At 42.4% G+C, this 22,203-nt stretch overlaps 1 long non-coding RNA gene across 1 annotated transcript in view; it reads right to left on the bottom strand.

The window, feature by feature from the left end:
* Positions 1-17,236: 17,236 nt before the first annotated feature.
* Positions 17,237-22,203, bottom strand: part of LOC126941029 (uncharacterized) — a 310,867-nt gene continuing 305,900 nt past the window's right edge. Inside the window, exon 3 of the long non-coding RNA XR_007721057.1 lies at positions 17,237-17,292. This is a non-coding gene — a long non-coding RNA (uncharacterized LOC126941029). The remainder of the gene's footprint in view (positions 17,293-22,203) is intronic.

Here is a 22,203-nt window from a genome sequence, read left to right on the forward strand (position 1 = left end):
AAGTATATTCTGAAAAATTTACTACTCATCTCTCAATTAACACATCCAATAACCTTTTATAGATCTTTAATTTTTTTTTTTTTTTTAACTTCTCAGGGACATTGGACATTGATGTTAACTCTTCTTTTCTAGGCACTACTTTACCATCCTTAACACTATTATTCTCTTATCTCCCTGAACTCTCCTCTGTCTTCCTAATTGCCTTCTTTTTCTGTTTCCATGCCCTAAATGTGAATGTTCTTCAGGGTTTAGTTCTAGAACTTATCACACATCTAGGAAGAGTCTATCCTGCGCATGCGACCTTATGGCTGAATAAAACATGCCTTTTGTTCAAGAAACTTATGGCACAGTAGGGAAAGAATTCATGTTCAATGTACAAAACTGAATTCAAACATCCTAGTCTTAGTTCAAGATTCTCCTGAAATTGACTCTTTTTCTAACTAAACTTACTTACTATTCTGCAAAAATGGATTGGTTTATGCTGCTGGCTTTTTATTTGCTTAGGATAGATATTCAGTCTCATCTGTCCTTCCAAATGCTGTGTCTCTGGAGTTTATTTGATCTGCCCAGATGATCTCAGAAAGCAGGTATTCAGGAAGGGGCGGGATTTTGAATTAGGCACCACTATGGGCACGTGTTAACGTAAATGACCAAGATGTAGGCACTCATGGGGAAGGGGCTTGGGAATCAAAATGACGATTCCACCACTTGTCACTGGGTAGATTTAACCAGTTTATTTTTATCTTTTCTGTGCTTATTTTATTTACCTGAAATAATCCTTAATTAAGGTGATTATTTTGAGAGTTAAATGAAGAAATACATTATATTCCCCGATTTGAGTAGTCATATCTTGCTCTAATTCTGGAAAATTCTCCACCAAATATTGACTCTATTTTATATTCTCAATTCGTTCATTTTTGGAATTCTTAAATATTGAGGTTTTTTGATCTGTCATATTTCTGTAATCTTAGAAATTTTTCATATCTTATTTCTGTGTGTGGCATTCTGGTTTTTTTTTCAGTCTAAATTCTTAGATCTGTATTCTCTCTTTAACTATATCTAGACTGTGTATAATCCACCTGTTATCCTTTTTTGTTTCAGTAAGAAAGTGATGGCATCACTTTCTTATCAAGTTTATTGACAATTATGCTAAGAATTGAGCTATAATTATAAAAATATTTTTATTATAGTTTTTAAGTTTCAATCACATAAAGATAATTGGAATTTATATAGATGTCATCTGAGATATAGAATAAGAAAATTATGAAACATTCAATAAAAGAAGGGGATGATAAATCGTGTAAAGTGTAGTGAAAAAAGCGTGGACTTAAGTTAGAATACCTGGTGTGTAATTCTTGCTAGGCCACTACAGTAGTCAGCTTCCAATATGACCCCCAAGGATTTTCACCTCCAGATAGTCACATCCTCTTTGTGAATACCCTCCACTTCCATTATCAAAATTGATCTGTGTTTCCCATAGAATACATCAGATATAATTGTATACCTCTTCTAAAATTAGGTTACAAGGGACATTTCAGGTTTTCTCTTCCTTCCTCTCCTCATTCCCTTCCTCCTCTTCCTCTTTCTTTCTCTTTCTCTGTCTCAGATCATTTGCTTTGAGGAAATCCAGCTGGCCACATGGTGAGGCTTGGAGGCCACTGGCCAACAGCCACTTAGCGATCTTGGAATCAGATGCTTCAGCCCAGTCAATCCTTCAGATGGCTGCAGCCCTGACTGATGTATGAACTGCAACCTTGCAGGAGACCCAGAACCAGAACTAAGATGTTCCTGGAGGCCTGACCCTCAAAAAATTTTGTGAGATAATAAATATTTGTTACTTTTAGTGTCTAAGCTTTTGTTATAGAGCAATAGATAACTAGTATAGTCAGTAATTAAATATGGGTCCTTTGGTAGATAAATGAACTTTTGAAGGCCTCCATTCTTTCATTTACTATGTGAGAGGCTTGGTTTTGTTCAGCCATGGGACACTTAGCATTGATTTTTTAAATTTGTGTGGGTACATAGTAGGTGCATATATTTATGGAATACATAAGATATTTTGATACAGGCATATAATATGTAATGATCACATCAGGGTAAATGTGGTATTAATCATCTCGAGCATTCATCGTGTCTTTGTGTTAAAAACAATTCAGTTATACTCTTAGTTATTTTTAATTATATGATAAACGATTGTTGACTGTAGTTACCCTGTTGTGCCATCAACTACTAGATCTTCTTCATTCTGTCTAATTATATTTTCGTGTCCATTAACCATCCCATTTCCTCCACCCACTACTACCCTTACCAGCCTCTAGTAACCATCATTCTACTCTATCTTCAGGAGTTCAATTGCCTTAATTTTTAGCTTCTACAAGTGAGTGAGATCATCCAAAGTTTGTCTTTCCGTGCGTGGCTTATTTCATGCAACATAATGTCCTTCAGTTCTAACTGCACTCCCAGGTTTATTGCAACGCTATACACTTATTTAAATCACTCTCATGGGAGAAAATGTGAGGGTATATATGATTCTGTCTGTGTAAAAAAGTTAAGGCAAAATGAAGGTACGGGGAAAAGAAAGAGAGATCAGACTATTACTGTGTCTATATAGAAAGAAGTAGACATAAGAGACTCCATTTTGTTCTGTATTTGAGATGCTGTTAATCTGTGACCCTACCCCCAACCTTGTCCTTGCAAGAGACATGTGCTGTGGTGACTCAAGGTTTAACGGATTTTGGGCTGTGCAGGGTGTGTTTTGTTAAACAAGTGACTAAAGGCAGTATGCTTGTAAAAAGTCATCACCATTCTCTTAATCTCAAGTACCCAGGGACACGTACACTGCCAAAGGTCGCAAGTACCTCTGCCTAGGAAAACTAAGTATTGTCCAAGGTTTCTCCCCATGTGATAGTCTGAAATATGGCCTTGTGGGAAGGGAAAGACCTGATCATCCCCCAGCCCGACACCTGTGAAGGGTCTGTGCTGAGGAGGATTAATGTAAGAGGAAAGAAGGCCTCTTGGCAGTTGAGATAGAGAAAAGCATCTGTCTCCTGCCTGTCCCTGGGCAATGGAACATCTCGGTGTAAAATCCGGTATGTTCTATTTACTAAGATGGGAGAAAACTGCCTTAGGGTGAAAGGTGGGACTTGCTAGCGCAGTACTGCTCTTTATGCACTAAAAAGGTTTATGGAGATGTTTGCATATGCATATCAAGGCACAGTACTTTTCCTTAAACTTATTCATGTCACAGAGATCTTTATTCATATGTCTTACTCCTGACCTTCTCCGTATGATGATCCTATTATCCTGCCACTTCCCTTTTTTTAAGATGGTAAAGATAATGATCAATAAATACTGAGGGAACTCAGAGACCAGTGCTGGGGTGGGTCCTCCATATGCTGAGTGCGGGTCCCCTGGGCCCACTCTTTCTTTCTCTATACTTTGTCTCTGTGTCTCATTTCTTTTCTCAAGTCTGTCATTCCACCTAACGAGAAACGCCTACAGGTGTGGAGGGGCAGGCCACCCCTTCAGAAGGAAGGCAAGAAGAAAAAGGGAAAATATTCCGAGAGTCAGGGGACATGGTCCCAGTTGATAAAAAGCACTGAGTGATGTTCCAATGTTTCAACTGGAGCTGGATGCTTCTCTCAACACATCCAAAAACACTCATAAGTATATTGGAGTTTACTTATGTCACAATGCCTACAGCAGAATATGAGAATTTCCGTATACTACTGGCATTCACCTGAACACTTCAGATGAGCAGGTAAGAATTCCCCTGTCTACATACAGACAAGTTATACAAACTTGGCAGATACAGCCATGGTTTCATTGTGTTTTTTTTATCTCTTTGTAATACTTAGCAAATATTTATTCCATATATACTATGTATCAGTCACAGCAAGTATTTCATTGTGGCAAATAGGTGGTTCCTTTCCCCAGAAAGTGTTTCTTTTCCTGTATGTAAGTAGAAGAGTGGGATTAAATTACTCTGAAAATTACAAAAAACAAACAAACAAACAAACACTCAACCAACATGATAGGTATGGTATAAATAGGCTGATTCGGAGTCAAATAGTTTTTGAATTTTGTTTATTTCCAACTGGAAGTGGGCTGAGAGCCAAGGCAAGTCTATATTTATTTTAGAGATAGTTGAAATTTTTCTTGGTTGCATTCATTTTTCAGGGAGAAATGTTCCCATACTCTGATTTTCTCAATCTGAAAATGTCTGGGGAAGAATTGTGCCAACAGTTAAAGATAATGTAAGTAATTATTATAATCATTATCATCATGATAATCCTAGCTAATGTCTGCAGTCCCTCAGCTCTTTGAGAATGCAAACATCCTCTTGATAATGCCTATAGCCATCCTCTAAGAAGGCAATTTTCTTCTGTGTCTTTTTCTCTTTATGTCTGTCCTACATGCCTATGGATAAGCAATCTTTCCACACTTCATAAATTCCTCCAATGAAAATAAGTAATGTATGTCATTATCTTCCATGAAAACAGTCAATCATTCCTGACCTCATCAGTGTTGAGTGTTGAAGTTGCTTCGAGCCTTGATATTTCAAAGAGAAATACTATCTGTTTAGTTTTACACATTTCATTTTTTGAAAAGGATCAAGTCTTAGTGAATCCAATGGTACTGAGTTTAGCTTTCTTTTTGGTAAAGCACAGGCTTGAATTGCTGCAGTAACACACATGAGTTGCCACCCAATCAGTCCAAATCAGTCTCTAGGTTAGAGTCCATATGGAGGTGCCAGTGTTGTGCTGTGAGCATAGACAGGTCAGTGCCTGGGAGACTTCTCATCCTCTTTACACCTTGGGGTTCAGATAAAAGATGAGGTATTTGTAGAAAAACAAGAAATATTTTCTCTTATATTTCTAAGATGTCAGATGTGCCTGTTTCTAATACATCATCAAATAAGTTAAAGAAATGTAGTTTTTATTTGAAAGCCATGAACATGCGGGAAGGTATCCATTTCTAGTGCAAAATACAATGAAATTACTGAAACCAGAACAAGATACTCTTCACATATATTTGTTTCGTGGACAATACACCTAACACTGAGTTTCTCCTTCCTATTTTTTTTTGTAACTCTTTGTTTCTCCCAAAAACAAACAAACAAACGATCAAACAAAACGCCAAAAACACAACCTCTCAAACTACAGTTAGTTTCCCACAGGGTGATATTTGGCTCTAACATTTAATCGATGATGTTTTCAGGTAAGGCAGGGGAGAAATGCTTAATGAATGAATCTCTGTATATGAATTTAATGCCTAAAAGAGCACATAAACTATATTTATTAAATTACATAAACTGTTATGATATGGCATTCCATTCCATACTCTCAAGCACATTTACTTAAATTTCTCATTATAAGATCTCCTCTTATCTTCCTCATTTAGTTACCCAAACCTCAGGAGAAAATATTTCCATACAGGGGAGAGCAATGTTTGAAAGAAGGAAATTTGACAAGGTTAAAAAAAATTGACAATGGTAGGCAAGTCAGTCAAGACTCTCAACGTCATGTGCCATTAGGGAATTGCAAATGTGAGCAATGACATACCACCACACACCTGTTCGTATGGCCTGAATCCAAAACACCGACAACACAAAATATTGACAAGAAGTTGAAAATACATGGCCACCCAGAAACCTGTGCACAGAAGTTTATTTCAGCTTTAATTATAATTGCCAAAATGTGGAAGCAACCAAGATGTTGAAAGGAGCTGGGCACATTCCTCAGCCCCGGGCTCAAAACTCCCTGAGCCTAGCACAAACACATCCCATCCTCCCATCCCACCACCATATATCTCTCAAACTCCCTGAGCCCAGTACAAACACCACCTCGAAAGTCTCCGATAAGGGGACAGCCGTTCAAGGTTACTGAAAGCGCAGGAGCCAAAAGAATTTCTTTGTTCCCCTGCAACTTTCGGGCTATAAAAAGCAAACGCTCGCATTGTTCGGGGCCCTCTTGTATACTGTGTAAAGGAGGGACCAGGTTCGAACTTGTAGTAAAGATCCTTGCCGCTTGGCTTTGACTCTGGACTCTGGTGGTCTTCTTTGGGGAACAAACAGTCTGGGCATAACATCTGGGGGCCCATCCGGGATTCCCCAAGCCCACCAGACCCCTGGTCAACGGATCTGCTGGGATTGATCTACTGATAGGTGAGCCGGCTCATCTCCGTTTGTCTGTCTGTGTCTGAGTGTCTGTTCTGAATCTGAATCTGTGACTCGCGAGGTCTGAAACTGAAGCTGGCACAGTCCTGGCGAACGCGCTATAGGATGGCCAGTGGAGACCGGTGGGAGACGTCCCCTGGCTCTCTTCTGATTTAAATTGCGATCTGAGTTGCCGGAGCGCGTTCGCGATCCGGGCAACAGCTGACTTTGACCCCGGTCCCCGGGTGCGCGCTTGCGGTCTGAATTGCCCCGGTCCCCGGGTGCGTGCTTGCGGTCTGAATTGCCCCGGTCCCCGGGTGCGCGCTTGCGGTCTGAATTGCCCCGGTCCCCGGGTGCGCGCTTGCGGTCTGAATTGCCCCGGTCCCCGGGTGCGCGCTTGCGGTCTGAATTGCCCCGGTCCCCGGGTGCGCGCTTGCGGTCTGAATTGCCCCAGTCCCCGGGCTCCCGGCTTCCGGTGCACTCCCGGCCCCGGTCCCCGGGCTCCCGGCTTCCGGCGCCGCACTTCCGGCCCCGGTCCCCGGCTTCCGGCGTGCTCCCGGCCCCGGTCCCCGGGCTCCCGGCTTCCGGCGCCGCGCTCCCGGCCCCGGTCCCCGGGCTCCCGCCTTCCAGTGCGCTCCCGGCCCCCAGTCCCTGGGCTCCCGGCTTCCGGCGCTGCGCTCCCGGCCCCGGTCCCCGGGGTCCCGGCACCGCGCTTCCGGCCCCGGTCCCTGGCTTCCGGCGCGCTCCCGGCCCCGGTCCCCGGGCTCCCGGCTTCCAGTGCCACACTCCCAGCTAGCTATCATTAATAAGTCAGATCAGATTTCCTCTATAGGGATTCTAACCCACATTCCTTTACAGGAAAGGACTACAAATCATTACAGGATGGGCAATACCCAGAGTACTCCTCTATCTCTCCTTACAAATAATTTCAAAGAAGTTAGAGCAAGGGGCCATGATCTTGGTATAGAAATCAGGAAAGGAAAGCTAATTACTCTGTGTTGCTACAAATGGCCTGCCTTTGATGTGGGGTGGCCACCCGAAGGGACCTTCCGACTTGCTGTCATCACTAGGGTAAAATCCAAGATTTTCCTACCTGGGCGTGCGGGCCACTTAGATCAAATCCCATACATCCTCATATGGCAGGACCTTGTTGAAAACCCGCCTCCTTGGCTGTCCCCTTTCCAATTAGCCTCTGAACCCTCTAAGGCACTGGTTGCTCGACCACTAAAAACCAAGCAACCAACTGCCCCCCCCCCATCCTGTTCTACCTGATAGCGGGGACCCACTGTTCACAGAACCCCCTCCGTACCCCTCCGGGCCCCAGGCCCCGGCCCCTCGGGCTGAGTCGCAGGAGAGAGCAGGCGGAGGGGAGGCGGCCGGCACTCACGGGCCTACTGAAAGGGAAAGTAACTTTGAGGGGCCGGCGGGGCGGACGCGAGGGCGCACTTCACGGACTAGCCCCCCCCAGCCACCTGACTCCACGGTGGCTTTACCCCTCCGGGAAATAGGACCCCCAGATGACACAGGAATCCCCAGGCCCCAGTACTGGCCATTCTCCACCAGTGATCTGTATAACTGGAAGACTCAGAGTGCTCGGTTTTCAGACAACCCCAAAGATTTACTGTCTTTACTGGATAGTGTCATGTTCACCCACCAGCCCACTTGGGACGATTGTCAGCAGCTCCTCCGAATCTTGTTTACCACGGAAGAGTGAGAGAGAATACAGGTAGAAGCTAGAAAGCTGGTCCTGGGGGACGACGGTCAACCGACTGCCAACCCCGACCTCATAAACACGACCTTTCCTCTGACCAGGCCAGCATGGGACTACAACACGGCAGAAGGTAGGGGACGGCTACGCCTTTATCACCAGACTCTAATGGCAGGTCTCCGGGCAGCTGCTCGCAAGCCCACTAATTTGGCTAAAGTATATTCTATTCTGCAAGAAAAGACAGAGAGCCCAGCCACCTACTTAGAAAGATTAATGGAAGCTTTTAGACAGTACACCCCCATAGATCCAGAGGCTCCAGGAAGTCAGGCAGCTGTTGTAATGTCATTCGTAAATCAGGCAGCCCCAGATATTAAAAGAAAACTCCAGAAATTAGAAGACTTGGAAGGAAAGCGGATTCAGGACCTCCTTCAGATAGCCCAGCTGGTTTACAATAACAGAGATACTCCAGAAGAAAGGCAATTTAAGGCCACTGAAAAAATGACCAAGGTCCTGGCAGCAATAGTACAGAAAGAGCATCTACAGCCAGAGTACACCCAACCCAGGCGGCCCCCCAGGCATGACAATCTGAAAAAAGACCAATGTGCCTACTGCAAGTAGGCTGGCCACTGGGTAAGAGACTGCCCCAAAAAGAAACAACGAGGACAGGGACCCCCTAGGTCTACACCCATACTAGTCACTCAAGATGAAGACTAGGGAAGACGGGGTTCGGTTCCCCTCCCCGAACCTAGGGTAACTTTGCAAGTGGAGGGGTCCCCGGTCCAGTTCTTGGTCGATACGGGAGCACAGCACTCAGTCTTAGTTAAAACTAATGGAAAATTATCCCCCAAGTCCTCATGGGTACAAGGGGCCACAGGAGTTAAGAAGTACCCATGGACAACACAAAGAACAGTAAACCTCGGAGCCAAGAATGTAACCCATTCTTTCTTCGTTATCCCTGAGAGCCCCTGTCCCCTATTAGGGAGAGACCTGCTAACTAAAATGGGAGCACAGATCCATTTCCTCCCTGAGGGGCCCATCGTGACCAACTCCCACAATCAACCCGTGTCCATCCTAAGTATAACCCTAGAAGATGAGTACTGGCTCCACCAGGAGCAAACGGCCCCTGACCAGGACATAGCAACCTGGCTCCAGCAATATCCAGAAGCTTGGGCGGAAACGGGGGGCTTAGGACTAGCAAAACACCGTCCTGCTTTATTTGTTGAACTTAAACCTGGGGCAGACCCCGTGCGGGTACGCCAATACCCGATGCCCCTAGAGGCCAAGAAAGGAATCGCCCCGCATATCCGCCGGCTCCTTGACCAAGGGGTCCTCCGCTCATGTCACTCACCCTGGAATACTCCATTGTTGCTGGTACGAAAACCTAATAGTGGAGAATACAGACCTGTACAAGACTTAAGAGAAATCAATAAGAGGGTTGTGGACATACATCCAACTGTGCCTAACCCATATACCCTCCTGAGTACCCTAAACCCTAAACATCAATGGTATACTGTTTTAGATTTAAAAGATGCTTTCTTCAGTTTGCCTTTAGCCCCTCAGAGCCAAAAGCTCTTCGCCTTCAAGTGGAATGACCCTGATGGGGCATAAGTGGCCAACTGACATGGACCAGACTGCTGCAAGGATTCAAAAACTCTCCTACCCTGTTTGATGAGGCCCTCCATGAAGACCTGGGTGAGTACCGACACAAACACCCTGAAATAACCTTACTACAGTATGTTGATGACCTCCTGATTGCTGCTGAGACCCAAGAAGCTTGCATCCAAGAGACCAAGGGTCTCTTACAAGCTCTGGGAAATCTAGGCTACCGAGCCTCAGCAAAGAAAGCTCAAATCTATAAGTCAGAGGTAACATACCTAGGGTACCTGCTTAAAGAAGGGCAGCGCTGGTTAACAGATGCCCGAAAACAGACTGTTCTGCAGATCCCCAGGCCGCAATCCACCTGACAAGTGAGGGAATTCCTGGGGTCAGCGGGGTTTTGCAGACTATGGATACTTGGGTTCGCAGAACTGGCTAAACCCTTATATCAGGCAACACGGGGGCAGCAGCCATTTAAGTGGACAGACGAAGCCGAGTCGGCTTTCCAACAGATTAAAACCGCCCTACTCTCCGCGCCCGCACTGGGACTACCTGATGTTACCAAGCCCTTCCACTTATACGTAGATGAAAATAAGGGTATCGCCAAGGCGGTAATAACTCAGAACTTAGGCCCCTGGCGGAGGCCAGTTGCCTACCTGTCAAAGAAGTTAGACCCAGTGGCTGCTGGGTGGCCCCCTTGTCTCTGAATGATTGCAGCCACGGCTCTGATGGTGCAGGATGCTGATAAGCTTGTCATGGGGCAAGAATTGCGGGTCATTACCCCACATGCCATCGAAGGTGTACTCAAACAGCCACCTAATCGATGGATGAGTAACGCCCAACTCACCCACTACCAAGGACTACTACTAAATCCTCTCAGGATAACTTTCCTGCCCCCAATGACCTTAAACCCTGCCTCGCTGCTGCCCAACCCGGACCTGGACGCCCCACTCCACGACTGCACCGAGATACTAGCTCAGGTGCACGGAGTTCGAGAAGACCTGCAGGATCGCCCACTTCCTGACGCCAACCTCGTCTGGTTCACTGATGGGAGCAGCTTCATGCATCAGGGCCAGAGGTACGCTGGAGCAGCAGTGACTTCAGAGACTGAGGTAATCTGGGCGGAACCCCTGCCCCCGGGGACATCGGCCCAGAAGGCCGAATTAATAGCGCTCACCCAAGCTCTTACCTTAGGGGCGGGGAAAAAGCTGACGGTATATACAGACAGCCGATATGCTTTTGCAATAGCGCATATACATGGGGCCATTTACAGGGAGCGGGGGTTACTGACGGCTGAAGGAAAAGAGATAAAAAACAAGCAAGAAATCCTAGCCCTGCTAACAGCCCTATGGAGGCCAGAAAAGTTAGCCATTGTGCATTGCCCAGGGAATCAGAAACTAACTACTCCAACTGCTCAAGGCAACTTTCTGGCGGACCAAACTGCAAGAAAGGTGGCGAAGGCTCCCAGCCAACTCCTTGCACTCCAGCTCCCTGACCCGGGCCCCCGGGACTTGCCATATTTCCCTGATTATTCAGAACAAGATCTCCAGTGGATTGACAAGCTTCCCCTGAAACAGATCCAGAATGGGTGGTGGACTGATACTAATGACCAAACCATCCTACCAGAAAAATTAGGACAACAAGTGTTAGAACACATCCACTGAACTACCTACCTGGGTGCTCGGCGGATGATAGACCTGATCAGACGCTCTAAGCTCAAATTCAGACATACAGCCGAGATGGCCAGCAACATCGTGACAAGTTGCAAAGTCTGCCAGCTTAACAACGCCTACCCCCATCCCAGGCTGCAACGGGAACAAGGCTCAGGGGAACCAGGCCCGGTATCTACTGGGAAGTAGATTTTACTGAGATAAAGCCAGGAAAATACGGGTATCGGTACTTACTTGTCTTTGTAGATACTTTTTCAGGGTGGACTGAAGCATTCCCCACCAAGAAAGAAACTGCTCAGGTTGTAGCAAAGAAAATCCTGGAAGATATCCTCCCCAGGTATGGCTTCCCCGTCCAGATAGGGTCAGATAATGGGCCGGCCTTCGTCGCTAAGGTAAGTCAGGATTTGGCTTCCATCCTTGGGGCAAATTGGAAACTACATTGCGCTTACAGGCCCCAGAGTTCAGGACAGGTAGAGAGAATGAATCGGACCTTAAAAGAGACCTTAACTAAATTAACTATGGAGACTGGCGCTAATTGGGTGGTCCTTCTCCCCTACGCTCTGTTCCGGGCCCGTAATACCCCTTACAGACTGGGCCTTACTCCTTATGAAATTATGTATGGCAGACCCCCACCCTTAGTTCCCGGCCTAAAAGATGATCTGCTCAAGTCCGAAACAGAAAATGTCTCTGAACTCTTATTTTCCCTACAAGCCTTGCAGAAAATTCATCAAGAAATCTGGCCCAAGCTGAAGGAACTATATGAGACCGGTCCCCCGCCGACACCCCATCCGTACCAGCCGGGAGACTGGGTCCTGGTCAAGCGACACCGACAAGAGACCCTAGAACCCAGGTGGAAAGGACCACTCCAGGTACTCCTAACCACACCCACCGCCCTGAAGGTAGAAGGCATCGCATCGTGGATCCACTACACCCACGTCAAGCCAGTGGACCCAACCTCCGATCTTCTGGGACCAATCACGGCGGCGGCTGAAGCACCAGACATGTGGACTGTGGACAGAGCTAGGAACAACCCCTTAAAACTCACCCTGCGCCGGCAGCATAGCTCACTGCAAACATGCAGTTAGGTAGTCTAACCCTAACGTTAGTTGCCCTAGTGGCCGCTGGAGAAATCACAAAACCAGCTCATAATCCCTTTGTCTGGAGATTCTGGCTTTATGAAAACCGAACCCACCCTGGGCAACCTCATAAGCCCGGAAAATTATTGGCCAGTGCTGATTGCCCTTCCTTAGGGTGCAACAGCCCAATTCTACTAAATTTTACTGGTTTTCAAATAGCCAAACCTATGACACCAATAATATGCTTTGAGTTTGATCAGACTAAATACAATTGTAAACACTATTGGTGGCACCAAAATGCCGGCTGTCCTTATAACTATTGTAACATCCATAGACCCCGTTATTGGGGAGAGAGAAAACAGTTAGACCCTAAATGGCCCTTCCATCGTAGACGGGATAGAGACTTTTCATATACATGGATAGTTAGAGACCCCTGGAACTCCCGCTGGACCACGCCTCAACATGGGGCTGTATACTACTCCCCCTCCTCCACATGGCCTAGCAGTCACCTCTATCTGTGGCGAGGCCTAGTGCAAGTACTGCCCCTGGTCCACGGGAATATCCAACGACAGGAAAACAAACTAACACAAGACTTACGTCCTTTCTCCTGGTTAAAGTTATTACAAGAAGGACTAGAACTTGCTAACCTTACAGGACTTCATAGCCTGTCTGGCTGCTTTCTGTGCGCCACTCTAGGGCGTCCACTGCTAACCGCTGTCCCTCTGCCATGGGGATCCTCTACCTTTGCCCAAGCTAACAACCTCCGAAACCTCTCGTATGCTCCTATCCTGAACGTGCCCCTATACTAAACCCCAGTCAGGAGAAGTTTCCCTACTGTTTCTCAGGAACCAATTCCAGCCTCTGCAGCATCACTGCAACGCCCCCTAATATCACCTTAAGGGCTCCATCAGGCATATTATTCTGGTGTAATGGAACCTTATCTAAGAACCTACCTAGTCCTTCTGTTAATAACCTACTGTGTCTCCCTGTCACATTAGTTCCCCGGTTGACTCTACTAACTGCTGGCGAGTTCCTAGGGTATACCGGTAACTGGACTAGTGCTGTTATTCACCCAGACCCTAGACCAAGACCTGCACGAGCCATATTTCTCCCCCTCATTGCAGGAATCTCCCTCACCGCATCCTTCATTGTGGCCGGACTGGCGGGGGGAGACCTAGGTCACACCCTCATAGAAAGTAACAAGTTGTACCAACAATTTGCCGTTGCTATGGAGGAGTCGGCTGAGTCCCTTGCCTCCCTTCAGCGACAGCTCACGTCCCTAGCTCAGGTAACCTTGCAGAACCGGAGAGCCCTAGACCTACTCACTGCAGAAAAAGGTGGTACATGTATATTTCTAAAAGAAGACTGTTGTTTCTACATAAATGAATCAGGACTTGTAGAGGACCGGGTCCAACAGTTACGCAAGTTAAGCACTGAAGTAAAACACGGCAGTTTGCTTCAGCTGCAGACCAATGGTGGCATTCCTCTATGTTTTCTCTGTTAGCCCCCTTCCTTGGACCCCTGCTAAGTCTACTCTTTCTGCTTACCGTAGGACCTTGTGTTAACAGAATTTTACAATTTGTTAGGGAGAGATTTGACACCGTACAACTCATGGTCCTCAGAGCCCAATACCAACCTGTAAACGCTGAAACAGAATCAGACTTATAAGACCCAAGATTGGCTCTAAAGATACCTGAAAAGAAGGGGGGAATGAAAGGAGCTGGGCACATTCCTCAGCCCCGGGCTCAAAACTCCCTGAGCCTAGCACAAACACATCCCATCCTCCCATCCCACCACCAAACTCCCTGAGCCCAGTACAAACACCACCTGGAAAGTCTCCGATAAGGGGACAGCCGTTCAAGGTTACTGAAAGCGCAGGAGCCAAAAGAATTTCTTTGTTCCCCTGCAACTTTCGGGCTATAAAAAGCAAACGCTCGCATTGTTCGGGGCCCTCTTGTATACTGTGTAAAGGAGGGACCAGGTTCGAACTTGTAGTAAAGATCCTTGCCGCTTGGCTTTGACTCTGGACTCTGGTGGTCTTCTTTGGGGAACAAACAGTCTGGGCATAACAATGTCCTATAACAGGTGAATGCATAGATAAATTGTGGTAATTCTGCAATGGAATATTATTCTGTCCTAAAAGCAAGTGAGTTATCAAGCCATGAAAAGAAATGGAGAAACCTCAAATGCATATTGGTAGGTGAAAGAAGCTATTCTGGAATGTCTGTATGATTCCAACTATAGTTTCTTACAGAATATGCATTACCAATTAATACTCTTACCAGTAGTGTCTAAAAATGTTTGACTCCTTATGTTTACTTTATCATTGTCCTAAAAAATAAACATTTTTTTTAAATTTGGAAATTATATTTTATTTTGGATTTTAAAATACTGAGTTTTTTTATTATCGTAATACTTCAAGAATTTGGAGTATAATACAGCATTTTCTTATCTGCCCACTTTTTAGACTTTATCAGAAGTAATATTTTTTCACGTTGATTTACATAGTGTTTTCTTTAAAAATAAAATGTTACTAATGCAACTGAAACCTTATCCTCTAATTCTTTTTCTTTTTCTTGCTTCCAGGAGAAACCATTCTCTGAGGTGGGGGTATATCATTCTCACTAGCATTTTTATTTTTAGATTTTTAAAAAATAACAAATGCCGTAAAGGCTTTACCTTTTCAAATAAAATATGTTTATATTTACCTTCTTTTTAAACAATATGTTTATATTTGTTTCTCATTTTTTCCTTTGTTTTCTAGTTCATTTTTAAGCAAGGAAATAATTAGATAAAAATATAGAATGACATTATCAAGAACTCAGTGCTATCTGCTACTTTTTCAATATTTTCCAGTTGAGGTATATTTAAAGAGGAAAGAGAGAGAGAGAGAGAGAAAGAGAGCGCTAGCTGCTCTGATGGCACTTCAGATATGTACACAAAGTACTGGATACATTGATCTGAGGCAGACTTTAAGTGATTTCTAAGTTTTGAGAGAATCAGGCCACGTCTATACCGTATTTTCAAACTTTTACATGCATAGGCATCACCTGGAGAAGTAGCTGAAGCACAGTTCCGGAGCCCCGTCCCCTGAGATTCTGATGAAGTAGGTCAGCGAGGCGCCCATTTATTTACATACCTCACAAGCTCGGGGGATGCCAGCGCCACCTGTGAGGACCACACTTTGAAAATCGGTGATGTGCACAATGGTTAAAATAAATCCGGAATCAAAACACTGTCTTGATATTGTTTCCCCCTAGATTCTGTTTGTTTTACATCAGTCACAATAGACTGCTGTCTTCCAGTTTCAGACCTCATGCCTCTGTGTGGACGGCTCAAAGCAATTCTTTATTCTGTGTGAAACAGATATTTTGAACTCTGTCTGAAAGGTCACTTATCTCTGTCACCCCAGGGTAGGGTCATGGGTGCCTTGTTTAGTTCATTTGGTGAGGTCATGTTTTCCTGGATAGTCTTGACACTTGCAGATGTTTGTCACTGTCTGGGTATTGAAGAGTGAGGTATTATTGTAGTCATCACACTCTAGGCTTATTTATATTCATCCTTCTTGGGAAGGCTTTCTAAGTATTCAAAGGGAATTGAATGTTATGATCTAAATCTTTGTTCAGTGAAGCTGTATCTGCACTATGGACACCTCAAGCTCAGTAATGCTGTGACTCTTGCAGACTCATAGTGATACTGCCTTGGTGATCTTGGGTAGAATCTGGGAGGGTTCCCAGGGTTACCAGGACAGACTCTGCTCTATTCCCTTACTTTCCAAACTAAAAAGTCTCCCTCTCTGTGCTGAGTTGCCTGGAGCTGGCGGAGGGATGACACAAGCACCTGTGTGGCCACCACCACTGGGACTGTGCTGGTTCAGACCTGAAGCCAGCACAGCACTGGCTCTTACTCCAGACCCATGACAGCCACTGCCTGGCTACCACAAATATTCGTTCAAGGTCCAAGAGCTCTTTAACCAGCATGTGGCAAATCCAGCCAGACAGGGGAAGTACCCTTTATAAAAACCATCAGATCTCATGAGACTTATTCACTATCGCAAGAACAGCATGGGAAAAACCCACCCTCATGATTCAATTACTTCCTACACGGTCACTCCCATGACACATGGGATAATGGGAGCTACAATTCAAGATGATATTTGGGTGGGGACACAGCCAAACCATATCAATAATCTCTACTGATCTCAAGGACATTAAAAGGATAACAAGAAAATACTACTAACAACACACGTCAATAATTTAAATAATTTGGATGAAACAGATTACTTTCTTGAAAGGAAAATGTACAACTACCAAAACTCACACAAGAGAAATAGATAACCTGAGTAATTATATATTTGTATATTAAAAAATTGAAATAATATTGCCTTTCCAAAAAGAGTATTACCAAATCCAGATTATTTTACTTATAAATTATTCAAAAAGTTCAGTAAGAAATTGTTCCAAGTATTAAACTCTACCAGTAAACAGATGCAGAACAAACATTTTCTAACTAAATTTTTGAGACTAGAGTTACCCTACAATCAAAACCAAATAAATACAATAAAAGAAAACTACAGACTAATACCTCTCATAAACATAAGTGCAAAAGTCCTTATAAAATATTTATAAAAGTGAATCCAACAATGTATAAAAACATTGTGCACCAACCACAAACAAGTGAAATTTATATTCTAGGTATGCAAGGATAGTTCCACATTTGAAAAATTAATCAATGTAATCAGTTATATCAACAGACTAAAGAAGGAAAATAAGATGATCATATTAATTAGTACAGTAAAAGAATAAAATAATCCAAAACTAATTAATGATAAAAACTCCCAGCAACTTGAAGTAGAACGAAACATTTTCAATTTGCAAACAGATAAGCAAAACAAAATGAGGAAAGCACCATTTATAAAATAATAAAAAAAACCTAAACAACTACAACTTACCTTATACTTATTGTTGAGAAATTGGAGGGGTTTTCACTAAAATTGAGTGTTAGGCAAGAAAGAAATAATATTACCTTTGTTTGCAGATGACACGCTGGTCCATGTAGAAAATCCCAAATAAATGACAGAAACTCCTGGAAAAAAAAAACAGGTATATGAAGGTTGCAAAATACAAGGTTAATATACAACAGTCAATAGTTGAAGTGAAGTCTGTTATCCCACTCAGGAATCTAAGCTACACTTAAGACTTGCTGGAGAGAAAACATATGTGATATAGAATTTATAGGTTAACTTGAAAATCCTCTGTGCCTTCTTTCTTATTGCTCTTACGTTGAATTTTCCAAGAAGGAAAGGCCTCCAATAATACATTTTAGACAAGCCATCAAAAAATAGCATGAGACTATAACTCTGAGAATGTAAAAAAGGGAAGATATTTAACTCTTCCTAAATAAAAGAGAAGACAAATCTTTATAACAGGACAAACCGGTATCCATGTTTCAATGGAAATAACTTGTTACTGTAAATCTATAACATATTCCTTGTTATCTGCAAAACAACTACCATTTTCAGGGCAATAAATGTATATAGCTCGAATTGTAGAAAAAATGCAGAAATTAACAAACTATGTATTTAAGTACCATTGCAATGACAAAAAAGCAAATACATAGAGATAAACCTAACAAAATATGTGAAATATTTGAAAGCTGAATACTAGTAAACATTGATAAGAGAAATAACAGTTTATCAATAAATATTCATGGATTGGAAAATACATTACTGTTAAAGTGTTGATTCTACCCAAAGTGATCTACAGATTCAATGTATTTCTAAAGTCCCCACAGGTTTTCTTTGTAGAAGTTGACTTTCTGATGTCAAAATTATAAAGTGCAGTAAATAAATATAAAGACGAAAACAAACTTGGAACACAAGATTAAAACTGCAGAACTTAAACTGCCTCCTGATATCAAGATTTTTATAAAGCCATGCTAACTAAGACAGTATGGTAGTGCCAAAAGGATGGGCAGGTTGACCCAATTTAAGAGAAGAGAGAGTCCAGAAATAAACTTACACAGGTAAAGTTCATTTATTTTGACAAAGATGCCAAGACAATTTAATGGATAAAGTTTAGAATAATAATTAAATGGTGCTGGAATAATTGAAAATTCACATGTAAAAAATAAAACAAATTATATTCACACCATAAACACAAACATTCAATGGATTATAGATCTAAATGCAAAATCTGATAACTATAAATCTTTCAGGAAAACGTATTTTACCCTTAATGTAGGCAGAGATTAAAACTACCTTTTTTTGTTGTTCAAAATATTTAACAAAATAAAAGGACTAAAGTACTTCAAGAAAATACTTGCAAATCACAGATGTGATAAAGAGTTGGTCTACAGTATGGAAAGTACCCTCATAACTCAATAATAAGAAAAGAGAAAATACAGTTTAAAGTGGGCAAAAGATTTCAACAGACATTGCACCAAAGAAGAGACACAGATAATAACTAACACCATTGTCATTAAGCAAATGAAACTTAAATGACAAGATGCCACTACAAACCTAAAAGAAGGATTAAAATGTAAAGAAATTACAAGAAAAAAAGTCAAAACACCAGAAAACTGACAATGACAGCTTCTGAATATGTAGACAAACAGGAACTCTCCTGCCTTGTTGGTTGAAATGCAAAATGTACAGCCTTTTTGGAAAAGAACCTGGCAGTTAATCATCAAGTTAATCATACACTTAATATACAATCAAATAATCCCACTTGAAAGTATTTACCCAAGTGGAATGGTAACCCATATTCACACAAAAACTGAACATAAATGTTTACAGACACTTTATTCATACCAAATATCAAAAATAATAAAATGTCCTTCAACTTGGGAATTGATAAAAAAATTGGTACCTTCTCCAGTGGAATACTACTCAACAGTAAAAAGAAACAGACCACAAAGACACACAAAATGTTGATGAATCTCAAGTGTATTCACAAAAGTCAGACACAAAAGCAAAACCATTAGAAGAAATGTCAGATCAGCAATTACCAGTGACTGAGGTTGGGATGACCGTTTAGTCTTGAAAAGGGACATGAGGGAACTCTTTGGCGGGAGGGGAGGATCAAATATTCTGAATGTCAATTATGGTGGTTATATGACTGTACTTATTGCTCAAAATTTGTAGAATCATACACTGAAAAAAGATAAATTTTCCTGTATATACATTTTATCTCAGCCATACTGACTTTTAAAAGGCTCATTGACTAGTTTAAAGCATGCATGAAGGGGTCCTCTTTATTAGGACTGAAGCATCTAAGCACAGTCACCTTTGCCACTGTTACTGCATTTGCTGCTCTCCTTGGCAGAAATGTATTCTCTACTCATCAGATGACATCAACTCAGTTTTGCTTGGTAAACTACTGTAGACATTTGAGATGCTGCCTCTTCTCCTGTGTCCCATTCGCTACAATATTTAATTTCTGCTTGGGGCAGGAGTATGGCATTGAATGTTGTCTTCATATCCAAATAGAATGCAAGCCTTTATTTTCAGTAATAGGAAATGAGTGTGTGATAGTTAATTTTAAGTGTCAACTTGACTAGATTAAGAAATACCTAGAGAACAGGTAGAGCTTCGTTTGGAAGTGTGTTTTTGTGAGTATTTCCTGAGGAGATTGATGTGTGTGTGTGAGTGGACTAGGTACAGAAAGTTCACCCTCAATGTGAGTTTTCACCATTCAATAGGCTGGAGTCTCTGATAAAACACAGAATAGTGGAAAGGTGAATTGGTCTCTCTCTTGGAGCTTAGATACACTCTTCTTCTCCTGGCCTTGGAGATCAGAACTCTACAGTCTCTGACCTTTGGACTCCAGGACTTTCACCAGCACCCTCAACATTCCCACTGGGTTCTCAGGACTTTATAGTTGTACTGAGCCATGCCGCTGGCATCCAAGGGTCTCCAGCTTGCAGATAGCCTGCCATTGGACTTAACCTTTGTAATAATGTGAGCCAATTCTGCCAATAAATCTCCTTTCATCTCTGTCTGTCTGTCTGTCTATCTATCTATCTATCTATCTATCTATCTATCTATCTATCATCTATCTATCGTCTATCTGTTATCTATCTATCATCTATCTGTTATCTATCTATCTATCTATCTATCTATCTATCTATCTATCTATCTATCGAATCTATCTACCTACCTACCATATTAGTCCATCTCTCTGGAGAAACCTAATACAGACTGAAACTTTCAAAAAAGTGTTTAGTTTGCATTTCAAGTAAGGTCTCAACAGTCCAAGAATCAGTTTGTTAGGGTGGGCTAAAAGGAATCGGGGCTTTCCTAGTACCTAGAGATGCTCTTCAGGCTCCCTGCTGACTCTGGAGTGGAAAAACTTCCCCATTCATGTGGAAGGCCCTACTTCCTTCAATCCTAACTTTAGAAAGAGAAACTTTGTCCTTGTGTCATGTGTTGACAGCTTGAAAAAACATACACTAATACATTAAAAATATATTCAAGGGATGACATTTTATGTTATTTTATTTTAGCTTATTTGTATTTTCTGTTTTTCCCTATAGTGAACATATATTGCATTTGTAATAACAACAAAAATGAAACAGAGAAAGAATAATTTAGGATATATATTGTTCAAGTTTTCGTGATGATCTAAACACATAATGCTTTGCTTTGTTCTTTACTGGTAATGTTTAAAATTGATATGAAACAATAAAATGTAGATTCAAGTAATTAAATGAAATAATATTTAGTATGTAAATAGGTTTATATTTTAATGATCAGAAGCTATTCCCCCAAAGAGGCAGAATGAAAAATAATGCAGATGCCTTTGCTGTATACCAATACTTTTTGTTTTAAAGCTATAAACACACCAACTCGTATAAAGAAAACACCAATGAAAGCTCAATCAGTACTGATGCAACATACTAAAAGCCACATAGTGAATTGGCTGCTTTTTACTAGACTTCAAAAAGCATTGTTCGAACCCCAGCAGAACATTCACTGTTAGTGTTAAGTGTTGTTCTCTTAATAACTGAGAAGTTGTGTTCTTCCATAAGTCCACTTCATTAGTATTGGCACATTTTTATTGGTTTCTAAACACTGATTAGAAACTGCAGCTCCTACTTGTGTGACATTATTAGCCTTAACAAATTATAAAGACTGCTTGAAATCCTGAAATCCACTGAAACCTTTGGAAGAGTGGGTGAAGGGAAGCCTTAAACCACCATAAACATGCATGTTGTGTTTGTTAATACTCCCCGAATAGGAACAATGAAGTACAAAGCTAATGCCGGTCTTCAGACTCCTGTTTCAGTTTAGAAAGGGATGAGTAATTATAACAACAACAACAACAATTAGTCTTTATTAATGCTACTATTATTGATTCTTAACTTGCAGGTTAAAGAGCCACGAATATCCCAGTATATTTTTTACCAAATTATGAGCAGCTTATGATAACGAGGGGCAAGACACCACTTCCACCCACCAATGGGCCACTCTGGATAGAAAAGGAAGGCTGCTTGTATGGCTTTACCTTCTTTTCTTTCTTTCTTTTTTTTTTTTTTTTTTGAGACAGAGTTTTACTCTTGTTGCCCGGGCTGGAGTACAATGGCGCAATCTCAGCTCATTGCAACGTCCACCTCCTGGGATCAAGCGATTCTTCTGCCTCAGCCTCTCAAGTAGCTGAGATTACAGTCATGCGCCACCACGCCTGGACAATTTTTTGTATTTTTAGTAGAGACAGGGTTTGTCCATGTTGGTCAGGCTGGTCTCCAACTCCCGACCTCATGATCCACCCATCTCGGCCTCCCAAAGTGCTGGGATTACGGGTGTGAGCCACCATGCCCAGCTGCTTATGCCTTTATTTTCTTAAAAAAAAAAAAAAAAAAAAAAAAAAGGATTTCATTTCTGTCATCTATGACTCATATCATCTCTATTAAATAGCTATTATTATAACCATTTCATATCAAAGGCATTCATTCACTCATGGAAGCATTTCAAGGGCAGGAATTCTTGTCTATTTG

Source organism: Macaca thibetana, chromosome 18, assembly GCF_024542745.1.
Source record: "Macaca thibetana thibetana isolate TM-01 chromosome 18, ASM2454274v1, whole genome shotgun sequence".
In the NCBI taxonomy this organism is placed as follows: domain Eukaryota; kingdom Metazoa; phylum Chordata; class Mammalia; order Primates; family Cercopithecidae; genus Macaca; species Macaca thibetana.